At 44.1% G+C, this 18,083-nt stretch overlaps 1 long non-coding RNA gene across 2 annotated transcripts; it reads left to right on the top strand.

Moving 5' to 3' along the window:
• Positions 1-126: 126 nt before the first annotated feature.
• On the top strand, positions 127-8,399 carry LOC134041455 (uncharacterized). 2 transcript variants are annotated; one of them, XR_009933000.1, is made up of 3 exons: positions 127-453; positions 3,045-3,271; positions 7,674-8,399. It is a non-coding gene; the product is annotated as an uncharacterized LOC134041455 (long non-coding RNA). The 2 variants fall into 2 exon arrangements; XR_009933001.1 differs by lacking the exon at positions 7,674-8,399 and adding an exon at positions 3,485-3,696.
• The last annotated feature ends 9,684 nt before the right edge of the window (positions 8,400-18,083 follow it).

Here is an 18,083-nt window from a genome sequence, read left to right as displayed (position 1 = left end):
AAGCGGGAGCGCAGCGCCGGACGCGGAGAGGGCGGAGCGCGCGCGCCCTCGGGGGCCCGTCCCGGCGCTGCCGGTGGGTCCCTCCCACGGGTGCGGGGCCCTCGGACGCCGCCGCCCGTCGGGAGCGCGAAGAAACGCGCCGGGTATCGGGCACCGCGCACCGTGCGGCCCCCCCGCAGTAAGCGGGCTGCAGGGGCGCAGGGCTCTGTGCAGGACGACCCTTGGCAGCACGGGCCAGGCGCTGTCTGCTGTGCTGCATTCGGGGTGGAGATGGCACAAACGACTGCACGCCGCATGGCTCTGCTGGGTACCCAGCTGGCCTTCCCGGGCCGGCTGTGCTGAGGACAAATGGGCAGGGCCAGAGAAGTGTCTGTGGCAGCCGTGGTGAATGTTTCATGTTACGGCCCTTTAGGATTTTTACTGGGAGTTGTGGAGGAGCCCTGGTAGTCTGAGGTATGTAAGATGGTATCCGTGTTGCACATGCGGTTCTATTGAGTGTCTCTACACATGTTGCAATCCACAAATTTGTGCATTTTGCTTTAAATAAGTTACGATCTCAAAATGTCACTTCTAAAGAGAGTGCTCAGTATATATATTTATTACTGGGACCATAAAACTCAGTCCTCAGCCCAGTGCTAGATTTAATCAACAGCCACATGAAAGAGTTTCTCTGACATGTATTTTATCAGTGTTGCCTTCCAGGTGATTCCTGGCAGATTCTGAGGTACCAGCACAGAGGCCACAGTTACAGCACAAGATGCAGAACCTTACGGGAGCTCCTGTATTTCTATTTGTATTCTAGATGTGTGTTCAGTTCCTATAGGCATGAAGGCCTCTCTTTCATTTGAGTTCACTTTTCCTAGCTGTGTATCATTCTATTGGTCTTGTCATTGTTCTGGAATTATATTTTGCTTTAGTTACAGGTTAAAACTTAAAGGTAATGCTAGCCTGTCCTGCTGGCCCTTCAGAACCTGCAGGATTTCCAATTACATCTTCAGCCTGAACATTGTGGTGGAGTAAAATTCATGGCAGCAAGTTGGGGAATGGCCACTGAAGTCAGCGCCTCCAGCCATCCCAGGAAGTCCTTTCAGTCCTACGTTTCTATATCCATAACAATGTTCTGTGCAATCTCTGACCTGAAACTGAAACATGAACTGGGCATCTTGGGTTTAACACAGACCCAAATTGTTTTGAGGGGTGGTGGCAGAGCAGGCTGGGAGATTGCTTTCCTGTCCTTGGGTACCACATTTGCACTCCAGGAAGGAAGTGTGGGTCAGACTTCTGTGGTAAAGGATGAGAAGGCAGTGTGCTGCCGTTCCTGAGTCTGTGAGTGTCTGATCCTTAGCTGCCACAGATATAAAATCCTGTAATCACTCACGGCTTTAGCAGGCTCTCATTTGAAAGCAGATGGGATTTCTATGTCCTTCGTAGTTTGGAAGGGTGTTTTGGAGCCTGATTGCTGCCATAGCTAGAAATCTCCTCCAGATCTCTTGTTGTGTGCCCCACTCCTCTAAGGATTCCCCCAGGGGTCTGCATGACATTCAAACCACGTGAGGAATGCACAGCTCACCCCAAATAACAGAAAACACGTAGCAGAGCAGCAAGGGGGCCCCATGCTGCTCCCACCCGCACTGGGTTGAGATGGGGAGGTACATAATGGAAAGCATTTGCTGCAGAGCTATCTATAGTCCGTTGCGTTTGGGAGGGGGCCCTGCCTGCCTGACCTCAGAGCTGACGTTAGAGAGCCCCAAACGAGGAACAGGGAGTGCTCCAGAGAGTCACAGCCAGGCTTCCCAGCCTGGGAGGGACACGCCAGCACCACTGAAGGAGAGGGGAGAATGGGTGGTATTGTCCCCATAGATGGGTACTCTATCCCCAGGATGTAGACAGCTCAATTCCAGGTGAACCAAGGAAGTTTGAGTCTCTCTACCGGCTGACTCACCCACACAAGGTCTGTGTTTCTGATCTTCCATAAGCATTTTCCCTTCTGTGTTCTGCTTTCTTCAGCATTTGGGTGTAAGCTGAAGGTTATCAGTTGATTATCAGCATGGTGTCTGTATCAGCTTGCACCCGTGAAACAGTTACAGGTCAGAGGGCTGTGTCTTGCTTCCTAAAATATTTGGCTGTAGCATTAGGGATATTGTCCTGTTGCTCCCCTTTGTTTCAAGAGTAGAGGGCTGGATTCATCTGCCAGTCTAGGACAATGTGGTAAGAATTTGATCTGGGAGAGCATATGGTTTGAGTCTCAGATCTCAATCATTTTATTGTAATGTAATATCACAGAGAGGCCTCAGTGGTAGGGCGAGACCTTGTCTGGCTAAGGGCGGTGCAGTAAAACAGAGATAACACAACTTGTGAGTTATGCACATAGAAGTCATGAGTGTACAGCATAAATACTGTACAAAACACATCTGTGTCATCAGAAAGGCTGTGATAAATAAGATACAGTCACAGAATCACAGAATAGTTTAAGTTGGAGAAAACTTAAGAATCATCTAGTGCACCCCTCTGCCAAGGGCTAGGACATCTTTCACTAGACCATTTGCTTAAAACCCCATCCACCTGGCCTTGATCACTGAATGCAATCCCAGCAACGTGGTCACAGGAGACTTGCATCCTGGTCATCGTTAAGAAAGTAAACATCTCCAAAAAACCCCATCACTGTCAAGGAAAATGCTGTGATTTTTTTCATTCTTTGATGTTCTTTGGAACCTTGTCTCCATCAAAAAGAGTGATAGAAAGGAACTTTAGAAGATATCCTTAGATATAATGGCAGTGATGTCAGAAGTGGAGAGAAGAAACAATCATCCTCTGTCTTGTCACAGAAGTTAGGAAGTGCAGGAAACAGTTGTGAGGACTTTCACGAGTGGTTTGCTTTATTTCCTTGTGAATATTGCAGTAGAGAAGGAGGAAGTGAGATATGGATGTGCTAAAAGACTAGCCTGGAAGGATAGGTTTTGGTATAATGACTTGATTTGTGAATCAACAGTTGAGCAGTTGTGGCGAACAAGAATTTGTTTTGTTTTTCTGTTTTTGTTTTGCAGAGAACTTTGACCAGAGGATCTGGGGGAAGTACCAATGTGCTGATATTTATAGGATGAAAATGACATGTCTTGTGAAATTATTTGATACTACAGTATCAGCCCTGGACAGAATAGTGGAAGGGTTGGGCACACAATGTCAGAGGGAATGATGACTGCCATTAACTCTACAGCCAACATTCATTTCCAAGAAATGTAACTTCTGCCTGTTTGGAATACCATCAGTGGAGGTATGTTGCTGTCCCTGGATATTTTATTTCCCTGTTTTATTCTTATGCAATATTGTGGTCTTTTAAAATCTGTGTGTTCATAATCCAGAACTTTAAGCTTAAAGTTGTGTTATCCATTTCATGTTGAAGGACAAGAGCTTGATTTTTAGGCACTGCTGGAATCAGCAATTTTTGAAAAGTTACTAGAGCTTTGAAAATTATGTATTCTTGCAGGAGGACACTCGTAAGCTCTACATCAAGGGATGCTGACCTCCACCTGCCTTCCTTTTACTCAGTGGGAGCACTCCTCATCTCCTCACCTGCCACTGAGCTCCTGTGCTACCTGCTGCTTTCCCTATTTTAACGACACATTACCAAATGTGTCTGTTGCATTTACATTCAGTGATTTCCCTGCATTTTGTGAATAAACATGGATTGTACTCGTGGCATGGTACTCCTGACAAGCTGTCACTGCCTGTGCTGCTGTGTTACAGATATGTCTGTGCTGTTCAGAGACCTTGAAACATTGGCTCAATTTACTTTTACTCTCTAAACAGGCCGAACTGAAGTTTGAGGTATTGGACGGTGTGGGTTTTTTTCAAAGAGTTATTGAGCAAGACTTTAACTTCCTTTAACTTCCACTGAGGGAAGTTGAAGTTCCAAAAGTAACCTTTATGCCTGTGCTTAGGGACCTGGTGTTTGGGGTGCTGTTCCTGCAGCTGCTTTGACTAGCAGACTCAAGCCTCTCAGAACTCCATTTGTATCTAAGAGATAAAGACCCAGCCTTATTCTTCTCTCCAAATGTACAAGTTACACACTGATTGCTTCACAGTTTCTTTGGTGACTTGAAAGCTTTCAAAAATATGGCTCTTGTTTCCTCCTCACCTCTGTCTCCATTCCCTGTCTGTAAAATGGGGTTCTTCAGTAGTACATGAAGAGCTAATTAAACACTGAGCAGTAATTAATCAACTTTTGACTTAAACTCTGTTGCTGACTTTCCAATAGATGGTTGTCAGCAGCAGGGCTGTTTCTTGAAGAGTGCCACAGAGCAGTTCATGGGTACAGATTGATGTCTGTGTCCTGGAAAGCAGGAATTAAAGGAATTAGTGACTGCTTTAGGTGACCAACAAAACAGAGGTTCCATTTTAATGAAACAGCTAGACTGGAAGGTGTTTTGAAGCATATATGAAAAAGTGGACTAGAACAGTTGAAAGAGATAAATAATCATCTAGTTCAACTTCAAGAAGGATTTGCATTACTTACATTTATTTCATTAAAAATGATTGCTAGCACAATGTCATTGTTGTGGGATCAGCATTTCAAATGATTCTTGGTTACGTGTTAAAAGGAGTTGTGGTTTGAGGTCTCCCCTATATTCAGAAGTTGTGTCTCTTTGTTGTAAAGTGGTTGTAAAATTGATTAGTATGGATCTTCAACAAGACTTTCAGAAAACGAAATCTAATCTGTATTTGGACTGTGAGCAGATTTTGTCAAGCTCCCAGATACATGATGCCTCTACTCTGCTGGCAGATGACATTATTCCAACCAATTTTCTGATGCTTCAAGGATCACCAGTATTACGTTTGTCAGCAGAAGCAGTGCTGCTTTCCCCGAGTTAGAATTCCCCATTCACATGATGTTTAAACCAGAATCACATATACCAATTTATTGCCAGGAGGCTTAGATGAACAGGACTAGGAAAGGGAAAGTCCTTCTCCAGTGTTCTGACTCCCAGTTCTGCAACGTTTCTCAGTTTCATGCCGCTCTTGTTTCTGCTTTCAGGATCTCCTAACCTCACACAGACATCTACTCAGTCTCCAGGGAGTCTCTGGTCTATAAATTTGGCCTTATAGCATCTGAGCCACACTGTCATCACTGTGGGGCCCCACACATGGATGGCAGGGGAGGAAACAATATAAATTGTGCTGGCCTCTGCTTTCTTGTGGTGAGATCTGTAGTTGCCAGAATCTTCCAGCCTTTGTTCTGGGCTGGAAATGGGTTTCATAATGGGGAGGAAGGCACTTCCAATTCTGAGAGGAGAAAGCAGCACCAAGGAAGGTTTTAATCTTCTGCCACCAGTGCAGAGCAGGCAGTTTGCTGGCAGTTGCTGGGGCTGATAAACAGTGTAGTCCTGATCCAGTGTGTCACAGAGAGGAGGACTGCAGGAATGGAGCATGTTGTTATCCTGTGGGAAAGGGTCCTTGCTGGAGTGATGCCTAAAGATTTTTGCTTTCTATACATTTTTCATAATTTTATAGCTTTGTGGACTGTTAATACATAGTTATAACTTCTAGTACTTTTCCTGACATCTCCCATACTTTAGCAAACCCTTAAGACTATGTTCTTGAGATTCTGTTTAGTCTTAATTTTTATGCCTTCCCCTGAAATCATGCACTTTTCCTCTGGTATAGTCCTGCACCCTGAGGTCCTACCATGACAATTGTCTGCTTAGTGTTTTTCAAATGCTTTGAGGGAGGGTTCTTGTTTATGTGCCATTCTTGCTTTTTTTATTCCATCTTGCTGATGCTATTTCTCCATCTTGTTACCCCTATCTGTTAGTGGTTCCCATTGCCTTTGCTAGATCTTTTCTCTGCCTTGTTTTTGTTTTCCCATGGTAAGTATAAATTTAAATTCTGTATCCATTTGCAAGAGTTGCTGCTTCCTTCTCTCCTCCTTAATTTGATTAATATTTCCTTCCATTTTTTTCTGCTTATTCAGCTGGTCATGTCGCTGACTTTAACATCACCTTGCTTTTTCCTGCTGTTTCTGAAATGCACCTTGTAAGAAATGGATCTGTCTCTGGCACCTTCATGGTCTCCCTGTCTACATCCTGAGTCCTTTAGCAGCCTCAGTGCCTTTATTTGACATTTCTCAGGTCTAAATTGATAACTTATGTTGTTTGAAATGAGTCAGGTGCCAGGGGAGTACTGCACTGCTGTTTTTCCATTGCTGCCTTTTCCCCTCCCCTGCTTCTTTTCATCTTCTCTTCAGAGCAGTGCTGTTTGGCTTGCTGTTTGGCTTTTTGGTCTTGCTGTCACCAGATCCACTCTGCCAGCCTTTCTTTTTTCAGTTTCTGGCTCTTTCTTTTTTCTGCTCAGCCATGGCTCACCCTTCTCCACTGACTTATTCTCTTTATGCTATTATGTTCTCTACCCTTGATTAATTTTCTCCTTCTCTTCCATTACAATCTAAACCCTGAAAATCCTCAGCCTTTAAAGACTTCTAGGATCTCCTTCAAATGCAATGATTCCTTCCACTTTCACTTTACCATCTTCCTAATTTAGAATGGTTCAGAGTTTGGTTTATTCCTTGTCCTTCATTTCAGATGAATTTGACCTGTTTTAGCTCGTTCCTCAAACTCTTTCCTCCTCCTGTGTTCAGTTGTTTCTTTGTAAGAGCTCTCTGCTTCCTCCCACAGGAAAGGAACAGGAAATAACTTTTTTCTCTTTGCCTTGTTTCATTCTTCTCTTTCTTCTCCCCATCACTAATGCAGAAATGTCTTCTATTGTTCTTTCCTATTTTGTTATTGTAATCTCAAGTAACACACTCTGACGATTTCAAGTGCAGAATTTCAAAGAATTTATGTGACTAATCGTTTGCTCTAGAAAGGAAGATGAAGTCTGTAGGTAGTGTTTGTACAAGTAGTGGCTTTGCAGCATAATGAGCTCTGTATCTCAGTCTCCAAGGTCACAGGCTTCAGCAAGAGCGAACTAAAACCTGTGGTGCACAAAATCACTCAGGCACAAAGTAAGTGCTGTGACATGTGCTAATTTTCTGTAAACAACACTTAACCCTTACGTTTTGCTTCTTTATTTGAGAAATAATCAATTGTACAAATAAAACAGAAGATCTGCAGTTGTAATATAGGTGAAGGATAACGCTTCTCAAAATCAGAGTTCTGAAAGCTTCATATTGTTCATTCTGCCCCGTGGCTGTGACAGAAGCTGCTAAAGCCACTGCAGGTCCCAGGGTTTCTTAGGTGAGTGATGTTAAATGTAGCCTTTCTAAGTGCAGATTTGCACATAGGATGGAACAGACCTGAGAAAGTACTAAGAAGAATCTTTCACCTTTGACAGCAGTAGAAACAGAAGGCATTATTCTATATTAGAATAGAATAGTTCCACTTGGAAGGGACCTGGAAGGATCATCTAGTCCAATTGCTTGACTACTTCAGGGCTGACTGAAAGTTAAACATTTAAGGCATTAAGAGCAATATCCAAATGCATCTTAAACACTGACAGGCCTTAAACATTGACCATCTCTCTAGAAATCTGTGACAGTGTTTGACCAGCCTTTCTGTTAAATAAATGCTTCCTAATTTCATCTGAGCCCCCTGCTTAGGTTAAAAACCAACACAGATTTTTCTCATTCCTCTACTGTTGTGCTCTCTGCTCACATGATTTTACTTTGAACACTTTTTCAGGTTTGTCAGATTCGGGATAAAAGGAGAATGATCAGCTGCTTAAGATCATACGTTGCCTTCATTGAGGAACCACAGAACAGAGTGGGACAACCACTGGTATCAATGGAGGCTGGGGATGGAGAGTTTGAGAGCAGTCCTGCCAAGACTGAGGGTATCAGTGGATGAAACCTTGGACATGAGCCAGTCACGTGTGCTGGAAGCCCAGAAAATTGATCAGGTGTGGGTCCAGGTCCAGGGAAGTGATTCTCCCCTTCTCTGCCCAAGTGAGACCCCACCTGTAGACCTGCCTCCAGGCTCTGGGGACCAACAGCAGAAGGATGTGGAGTTACTGGGAGTCCAGAGGAGGCCACAGACGGTCTGAAGGCTGCACCTCCTCTACTGTGGAGACAGGCTGGGAGAGCTGGGGGTATTCAGCCAGGAAAGGAGGAGGTTCCAAGGACACCCTGTTACAGCTTTTCAGTACTTGAAAGGGGCTGGTAATAAAAACAAAGACACTTTTTACCAAGGCCTGTAGTGACAGGACATGGAATAATGGTTTTAAAGAGTGTAGATTTTGATGGGATGTAGCAGAGACATGTTCACATAATTAAGGTTGGGTGGGTTTTGTTTGCAATCCATGATAATGTAACACTGAATATTCTTATCCTTGGAAAACTCTAATCCTTGAGTTTTCTTGAGTCATTTTTAGTTATGTCTTGCAATTATGAGATCTACAGTTTAAACACATGTGTAACTGTGGGTTTTTTCTTCAGAACTGTAGGATTTAAATTACTCTGAGATGCAGTTGCTAGCAGTCAAAAATTCCAAACCAACAAAAGGAGTACTGTGAATTGGACTGTCATCTTGTAAAACATAGGCCATAAAACTTCATTGAGTTATCTTTTCCTTGATTTAATAACACATATTTGGGGGAAAAAAAACTGTAACAAACCCACAAACAAACAAAAAATTGAAACAAAACAAAAAGAAACCCACAGCAAAGCCCCACACAGACATGTTTTCATTGAGGAGTTACCAGTCACCAGAAATTTATAACATTGTTAGTTGAGTTGCTCATATTGTTAATTACTTGGGCTGTTAAATTATGTATCCTGCTTTTGAGCTGAATTGGTCTGTTTCGTAAGATTGCATCCAGGACAGTTTTTCATTCTGTTACATTCAAGCTAACACACTGATAATTGTTACAAACACTTTTTAAGAAATCTCTCCCTAAATATATCTACTGCGTTGGATGCTTTCCTAATGTTTCACCTCTAATATGGTAGAATTGATTTAAATTGTTTCCATTATCAATTGCTGCAGTTATGTATGCCCATTCTGTCCATTCTGGAATGGAGACAATGTAAGAACCTAATTTAAATTAAATTCCAATTGTTTCCATCAGAGAAATGAGCATTCCACACCCTACTTGCACCTGTGCTGTTAAAGTCATGCTTCTCAGGTATACAAATCAGCCTCTTCATTTCTGTGGATTCTAGGTTTCTCTCTGTTACCTTTTCCAAGTAGATATTCATACAGGGAAGTCTGATGCCTTAGCCAAGGACAGAACAGTATTTGGCCTCAGTTCTACAACAGCAGCAACTACACAAGCAAAACTGGTTGCAATTTCAGACTGCTAAAATACAGAATAGGAATCAGAGTGCTAAAGGACCACTGCACTAAGAGACCACTGCACTGCTGCTACAAAGGGACCACCAGGAGATACCTGGACTGGCCAGCATGCTGGAACCTACCAACTGTGGCAGTGCACAAGACTGGGGCAAGATTGCTGTAAGGGAACTGTAGTTACTGCTGTGGGGGTATCTAAGAAGAGCAGGAAGCTGTGGAGCAAACAGGCTTGTCTGTGGTTTCTGAGAGAGCTCTCCATGCACAAGCAGTAGTTCAAGCTACTGCTGCAAGGTGAAATGCAGTCCATCCAGATTGTCTATCTCCCCTGCTTTATACTGGGCCATCAGTTGAGAAATAAATTTCTGGTTTGTTTGGTCAGTTGTCAGGGTTCAATACTCTCTGACTTGATTCTTTTAGAAGGACCGCATGAGGAGGATTTATTGTTTGGAAGCAGATCTGCTTATTTGAAGATACCTGGCTGGCATTACACAGATTTGATGTATAGACATGCTCCAGTTTTTACACCTTTCTTACTGTACCCTCACCTCAGGGACACTGCCAGCAGAGCCCATCAGAGAGGTTTTATAGTATTGCCTGATGAGTTTCTGGAAAATGTTTAGATTTTGTGAGGCAGGTAAGGGTAAGTGCTATAAACTGGAAATTGTACCTTCTCTGCTTTGTGGGCTTGTGACCCAGTGGCAAATTAGTGGCTGCCAAAGACTTTCATCTTGAGTAATAGGTAGGACCCTGTTCTTGGTCATCAAAGAGAGTATCATAGAGGAGAAAAGTATCACAAACTTTGAAATGTTAAATATAAAATTACACTACAACTTGTGAAAAAATATATTTAAAGGGGAACTAACGCCCTGGATTTAAAATCAGTGAGTCTGTGCACTAGCTGTGGGACTGACATTGTCTGCAGTTACCTAAGGTATCATTCAATTTAAATGAAAGGAAGAAAAAAACATTACATGCCGGTATTCAAAAAGGTGACGTGAGAAGGTTTTAACCCATCTGTTTACTGGAAAAGTTCAAGGCCAGTTTGGATGGGGCTTGGAGCAACCTGGTCTAGTAAAAAGTGTCCCTGTTCATGGAAAGGGGGTTGGAGCTAGATGATGTTTAAGTCCTTTTCAATCCAAAACACTGGAGTTGTGACTGTGGTTATCCTTCCTGACTGGAGCCTTACTAAAGCTGAGCCACCAACACCTGCTGATCTCCTCTCCTACACTAAATCATGTACTTGTAGGAGGTTGTTGGGTTACTTGAGCATGATTTTCTCTTTATAAATCACAAAATATTCTTAGCTGGAAGGTACCCACAAGGATCTCCAAGTCCATCTCTAAAGTGACTGATCCATACAGGGATTGAACCCACAACCTTGGCATTATTAGCAACATGCTCTCACCAACTGAGCTAAAATCTTTACTGATTACTCCCAATCACCTTTGTGCCTTCTTGTGTTGGAAATGTTTTTCAGGAAGGTTTGCTTCATTGCCTTTCTAGGGACAGAGGTGAGGCTGAGTTGTATTTCCCTGACTGGCCTGGATCTTCTTTTTTGCCTTTCTGGAAGATAGGAGGGATATTTGCTTTCTTCCAGTCATTGGGAGCCTCCCTTCATCACCATTCCCTCTCAAATAAAGTCACGAGTGGCCCCACATTGGTGTTACTCAGTTGCCTCACTACCCATGGGTGCATCCTTTCAGGTCTCTGTTAAAACAAAGTGGGCCCTATGTCAGTCTGCTCCACTGAAGGTATGTATGTATTTCTTGCTCTCCAGCTTCCCTTTGGTCTCAGAGACTAGAAGTTCCTGAAGGCTGCTGTTCTATGCCCTTCATCACTGGGGTGCTTGCCCCATTTGGTCATGGGTCCATGTTTCCCTTAGTTTTCCTGTTGCTACAGACATACTTGCAGAAGCATCTCATTGCACTTCACATCTCTTGCCACATATTTGACTCCACATGGGCTTTGGTTTTCCCTATGCCTTTTCTGCTTGTTTGGATAACACCTCTATATTCCTCCTGAATTTCCTGTCCCTTCTCTCATCTTGTAGCACCTCTCAGCACCCTGAGTTGTTTTTGGATCTTTAAGAATCATTGAATTGACTCATAAACTAAATTTTCATCCTTCTTCTGCATCAGTTATGGCCCTTAAGTTTATGTGAAACAGGATCAGCCAAGTAGTGGTTTGTAGCCTGATTCTATTCTATTCTCCTGTTGGAGGAGCAACAGGGCTGGGATTTAACCTGGAGGGCTGAGTAACTTTTAAAGTGAATGGTAGGCTCATATGTGCACTTTTAACCTCGGGGATATTTTAGGATTGTGACTTAGATTAGATTATGTGATGTTACCGAGTAGTTGTGTTTGCCAAATTATGTGCATCATGGCAGACTAAAGTGCAAGGTAACAATCTATATTTTGGGTATTTTTAAATGGCTCAAACACGATACATGTAGCAGGCATACTGGTCGGTGGCTGGCACTCATAAGCGATGCTACACCACAGACAACTAATACTCATGAGATCGGGATTGTGTCAGGCACAAACGCCCACAAGATGGAGCTGCACCATACCAGTTTGTTCTTTCTTACTCTGCGCTGGAGGTCCTTGTATGTGTGTGTGTGTGTGTGTCTGTGTCTGTGTGTGTGTCTGTGTCTGTGTGTGTGTGTCTGTGTGTGTCTGTGTATGTGTATCTGTGTGTGTCTGCGTGTCTGTCTGTGTGTGTGTGTCTGTGTGTGTGTGTGTCTGTGTGTGTGTGTCTGTGTCTGTGTGTGTGTCTGTGTGTGTGTGTGTCTGTGTGTGTGTGTCTGTGTGTGTGTGTCTGTGTCTGTGTGTGTGTCTGTGTGTGTCTGTGTATGTGTATCTGTGTGTGTCTGCGTGTCTGTCTGTGTGTGTGTGTCTGTGTGTGTCTGTGTGTGTGTGTCTGTGTGTGTGTCTGTGTGTGTGTCTGTGTGTCTGTGTGTGTGTGTCTGTGTGTGTCTGTGTATGTGTATCTGTGTGTGTCTGCGTGTCTGTGTGTGTGTGTCTGTGTGTGTCTGTGTCTGTGTGTGTGTGTGTCTGTGTGTGTGTCTGTGTGTGTCTGTGTGTGTGTGTGTGTGTCTGTGTGTGTGTGTGTGTGTCTGTGTGTGTGTGTGTCTGTGTGTGTCTGTGTATGTGTATCTGTGTGTGTCTGCGTGTCTGTCTGTGTGTGTGTGTCTGTCTGTGTGTGTGTGTCTGTGTGTGTGTGTGTCTGTGTGTGTGTGTGTGTCTGTGTCTGTGTGTGTGTCTGTGTGTGTGTGTGTCTGTGTGTGTCTGTGTATGTGTATCTGTGTGTGTCTGCGTGTCTGTCTGTGTGTGTGTGTCTGTGTGTGTGTGTGTCTGTGTGTGTGTGTCTGTGTGTGTGTGTCTGTGTCTGTCTGTGTGTGTCTGTGTCTGTGTGTGTGTGTGTGTGTGTGTCTGTGTGTGTGTGTGTGTCTGTGTGTGTGTGTCTGTGTGTGTGTCTGTGTGTGTCTGTGTGTGTCTGTGTGTGTGTCTGTGTCTGTGTGTGTGTGTCTGTGTGTGTGTGTGTCTGTGTGTGTGTTTGTGTGTGTGTGTGTGTTTGTGATCCCCTCCACAGACAATTCCCCATGCCTATTTTTGGTATCTGATATTTGCATACAGCATATTCTGCCCAGACCCTCTGGTCAGCACTGCTCCCATTTGATGCTTGTGTCTGCAGTCCAGAGTATTTGTGGGATGTCATTGCATCCTAGTGGGCAACAGTTGTGGATAATAAAGATGGTTTGTCGGAGAGAAAAAGGTCACAGCATCTGCTTTTATCTTTTTTTTTTATTATTCTGGAGGAATAATGAGATCTTACTTCAGATCTGCTGTTCCATGTCAGACCAGAGCTTGAACCAAAGCTTACGAGTAGAGAAATTTGGTGCAAGTGGGCATTTCCTGGACAGTACCCTCATCCTTGCAGAATTCTCCCGAGTCACTGCTGCTGGGCAGAAAAGTCCAATGGAGTCAGAAGCATGCGGGTGAGATTTGACTCTACTGATCTCAGAGCCTTTCCTTCCTGAACAAACATTTTCCATTCTGAAATAATCACCTCCCTATATATAGAAAACTCCTCCAAAGCAAAAGCCGTGTTCTTTAGGAAGGGATTATTCTCAAATTGTTTTCTTCTTTTCACCAGAATCAGCAGCTCCTGTGCTATCAGGCTTGTACCCATTTGTGAACACTGCTGACCAAAGGCACGTGTCACCTCCCGCAAAAAGAACCTGGATTTCCCCTGCAGCCCCTGCGCCCCTGCCCCAGCCCGCGGATTCCAAGGCCGGGTCTGTAATCACAATCCGCAGCATTTCGGAAACCACCCCCCCCATCTTGCTTCCTCCCAGCTGATTTTCAGGGGAACAGAAGGAGACTTGTTTGCTACCAGGGAGGAAGTCCAGGCCTTAGCAAGCAGCTTTCCAAGAGGCACCGGTGAGAGCAGTGTGCTTCAGACAGCGTTCACTCGCAGAACTGCTGCCAAATGAGGTCACCCTGCTGCAAACGCGGATGGAGAGATTTCAGAGGAGGAGAATGGAAGAAACCAGTACAGGAAGAAGAGCAGTCAGTAGCACAGGGCTCGGCTCGGTCAACTCACTCTCTGGAAATGTTGATTTCAGTTCTGTCTTGGCTCACAGATGAACGTGTATTAGACTGTTTCCTTCTCATCGTTATCTCGTTGCCTTTTCTCGTACAGCGATTCCTTGGTGTGACGCAGTTCAGCCATCTCTTTGGGTAGGCTGTCATGGGGCAGGCAGCACACAGCTCAGGAGGGCAGTTCAGACACCAGAACTGGATGACACTGTCCGTGTCCTTTGGGAATTACAAAGCTCACAGAAACTCTACCTCTTGAGAAAGGTCACAGACTTGTAGAACTGGAGAATACCACGTTGGAAGTGATCTCAGGGGTCATGTGGTGCAAATTTTCTGGGCAAAAGCATGGTCCGTATGAGCTGGCCCAGCACCCTTATTAGCCAAGATGTAAACTTTGCTGGGAATCTGTTATATCTTTTTAATGGTTATTCTAGTGATTAATTCCTCTTTCCACTGAACTACCGCTCTTTCAGTTTGTATCACTTCAGTTCCACATTATTGCTCCTGTTACACCTTTATTTGCTAGACTGAAACATTATTATTATTATTAATGAAACAATGTAAAATTTTCATTCTTAGAGATCCTTAGAAATCATTATTTTTTAAAATCTTACTAAAGGTCTTCACATGGAACCTTGTTCCTGGGATCCCAACTCATTCTTATGAGTCTTCTCTGGCCATTTTGAGTTATCTACACCCTTTATAAACATTGAATATTAAGTCTGCATCCCTAGAGCTGCAGTAACAGAATTTCCATGTTGTTCTGTGTTCTTCTGTTTAGTCAGTTTATATTTCCTTGAAGATCATTAGTTAAGATGCTAAAAACATTGACAGAATTTTTTTTTCTTGGTAGGAAGTTTATCTGCTTAATAGGAAGAACGTACTGTACAGATAGACTGAGAAAAACAGTCTATATAGTTTGTTTAATAGGGGCCTGTAGGTTGAATATGAATCAGGTGAGGCATATTGTAAAAACAAAATAACATCATATGAGATAGTATAAACAGGAATATGACTTGCAGGATGCATGAACTAACATTTCTGGCTCTCCTTTGCTGTGATCAGACCCACAGCCACAGACTGTGTCCAGTACTAGCCAGTGCACACCAGAGAATTAGAAATAGAATAGAAAGATTTGCAGAAGTCCAGAGGAGACACTTAGAGGTTCAGAAAATGCAATGTGGAAAGATCAAATGCTCTGGGCAATTTAGCTTACAGTAGAGTGAAAAGATATGATAACCACCTTGGTTTGTAAAGGACAGTTGCACAGAGAACAATCTACTTCCAGTGTTCATGTACAAGAAATAACGTTCAAAAAATAGTAAAGAAAATTTAGCGCTGAATAGACTGACTGACGGATTTCTGAAATCTCCATTATGGGTGGATTTTAGAACCAACTAGGTGCACATCTGCAAAGTATGGCAGGTGCTCCTGAGTTCAGCTGAGGTCTCTTTGAGGTGAGGGGATGAATCATGTGACAGCCCTAGATCTTTCTTCTGTTTAAAACCTGACTCTATTATGCTGTTGGGAAAATACCTGCCAGAGCTTCACCAAATTTCCAAGAATGTAAACATTCTCAGCAACAAATCAAATTTTACCCACTCTACCTTAAAAGCATCTATCACATGCAGCCCAGGGAGAGGACCTTACATTCAGGTCTTCAGGAACAGCCCCTGTGGCACAGAAATATGCCTGTTGTGAGAACAGGAGCTCTGTGTCCATCCAGACAAGCAGGGAATGCAGAAGAACTCTTCCACTGTGAGGTTCAAAGCTCTCTAGTTGGGTTAGATCCAGAAGCAGCTTACAGGAGCGTGTCCTCTTGTCCTGGCTGTGAATACAGAGCTGCACAGGTGAGGTACCAGCTCCATTTGTAGGTGAAATGATCCTGCAGCTCTTTCTCTATTAATGGATTTAATGGATTCTCTTTCATGGATTTCAAGGGAAATCTAAATGGCAGAGGCAAACTTGGGATCTCACATGCAAAATACTTTCTCCTGTCTGAGGGAGAGCTGTCCCCTCACTTCCCTCCAGCCCCAGCCATGTATGTATGGTCCTAGCAGGTGCCTTATTTTATTTTTACCCTCCATTCTGCATGGAGGAAGCCTTTGCTTGCTGCAAACATCCGGGAATCAGAGCCTAAGCACATCCTAGAAGGATTTCCTGTTTGGGACTTGGAGCCAGACTTCTGCCTGCACAAGCAGAAGCCTTTGAGCAGCGAGCTGAGTCCTGCCATGCTATGGGCCAGAGGACTCCTGTCTGCTTCAGGAGCAAGTTGCCATCTAGTAGGGAGGTGCCAAACTACCCAGTCATTCCCCACTGCTAGGGATGAGGATAGAAATACACAAGTCCAGTCTGGACAGGGATGTACCTGACTCTGGGTTCAGGGTTGGTGTGGGGTGGCAGAACAGCATCCTGAGGGGTGGTATCATGGCATCCAATCATGCTTGCCTGCAGCTCTTGGAGCATGCAGAGTGTGTTTTCTGTGCTCATCTCAGCTGAGCCTGGGCTCAGTTTGCCGTATTTTATAGCTTCCTACATTATTTCAGTTTTGGGAGCTCATCAAAGCACTGATTAAATATGACTACCAGTAATGGTCTGCCCTGAGTAGGTGAATCATGAACTTCTACTCTTACTTCTGTGTCATAGTTGCTCTCACGAAGCACTGCTCAGTGTAACCTCTTTCTACCAGTCCATGTATGCACGTCAGAAGGATTGTGGAAGGCCTCTCTGAATGTCCAAGCACACATTATGGGTCTCTTCTCCCCTCTCTTGCAAAGTTGCTCCCAGAATATCTAGTAAACTAGAATTTACTAGAAGACCAAAAGCAATCCACTAATTTCTATCCTTGAGTAGAGGGAGCACTTGAGAACCAATTGCAAGTCTGAGAGGAGGGTTCTTTGATGATCTGGGGTAATGCCATGGGGCTGAGGACTAACAAAATCATTGGTACTGAAGGAAGGACTGAAGGGATTGACCTAGGAAAATACAGATTGCTTGCAGTAGTATAAATGATTCAAAGCACATTTTAAAGGGAAATGTTAATATGAAAACATGGCAGTAATGTGATTAGACCCTGTGCTCTTCAACATCTTCATAAATTACTTGGATGCAGGAATGGGAGAGATACTAAGCAAGTTTGTTGTTGATGTAGAACTAGGAGGAGCTTTTGACTCCCTTGAAGGCAGGGAGGCCTTGCAGAGAGACCTGGACAAATCAGAGGAGAGGAAAATCACCAGCCAGATGAAGTTTAACAAGGGAAAGTGCCAGGTTCTGCACCTGGGATGGGGCATCCTGGATATACATACAGACTGGGAAATGAGATGCTTGTAAGCAGAGCTGTGGAAGGAGACCTAGAGGTCCTGGTCAGCAGAAAGCTGAATATGAGTCAGCAGTGCCCTGGCAGCCTGGAAGGCCAACTCTGTCCTGGGGGCATCAGGCACAGCATGGCCAGGGAGGGCCATGCACCCTGCTCTGCACTGGGGTGGCCTCACCGTGAATATTGCATGCAGTTTTGATCACTGCAATATGAGAAAGATATTAAACTATTAGAGAACCTCCAAAGGAGGGCAAGAGATGGTGAGGGGCCATGGGGGGAAGCCGTGTGAGGAGCAGCTAAGGGCACTTGGTCTGTTCAGCTGGAGAAGAGACCTCAAAGGTGTCTACAACTTCCTCATGAGGGGAGCAGGAGGGGCAGAGACTGATCTCTGTGGTGACCAGTGACAGGACCCAAGGGAATGGCCTGAAGTTGTGTCAGGGGAGGTTTAGGTTGGATATTAGGAAAAGGTCCTTCAGCCAGAGGCTGGTTGGGCACTGGAACCCCGGGCAGTAGTCATAGCACCAAGCCTAACAGAGGCTTCAAGGAGCATTTGGATAATACTCACAGCCACTTGGTGTGACTCTTGGGGATGGTGCTGTGCAAGCCCAGCAGTTGGTCTTGATGATCCGTGTGGATATTTTCCAACTCAGCATATTCAGTGATTCTGTGATTTTGCCAAATTATGTCAGAATAGCACATCAGACACCTTGATAAGTGGCTTTTCTGGAGCCAGGATCAACTTTTCAGTTGAGCAGACTATCTGAACTGCAGTGCTGTAGTAACACATGAGAAATTATTTACTCAACTGAAGAAGACAGATATTAATATAAAAATTCTAAAATGTGGAAGACTGGCAAAAAAACAAACAAACAAACAAACAAACAC

Source organism: Cinclus cinclus, chromosome 2 (assembly GCF_963662255.1).
Source record: "Cinclus cinclus chromosome 2, bCinCin1.1, whole genome shotgun sequence".
Lineage (NCBI taxonomy): Eukaryota > Metazoa > Chordata > Aves > Passeriformes > Cinclidae > Cinclus > Cinclus cinclus.
Note: the sequence above shows the minus strand (reverse complement) of the source record. Positions and strands in the feature narration are given on the sequence as shown.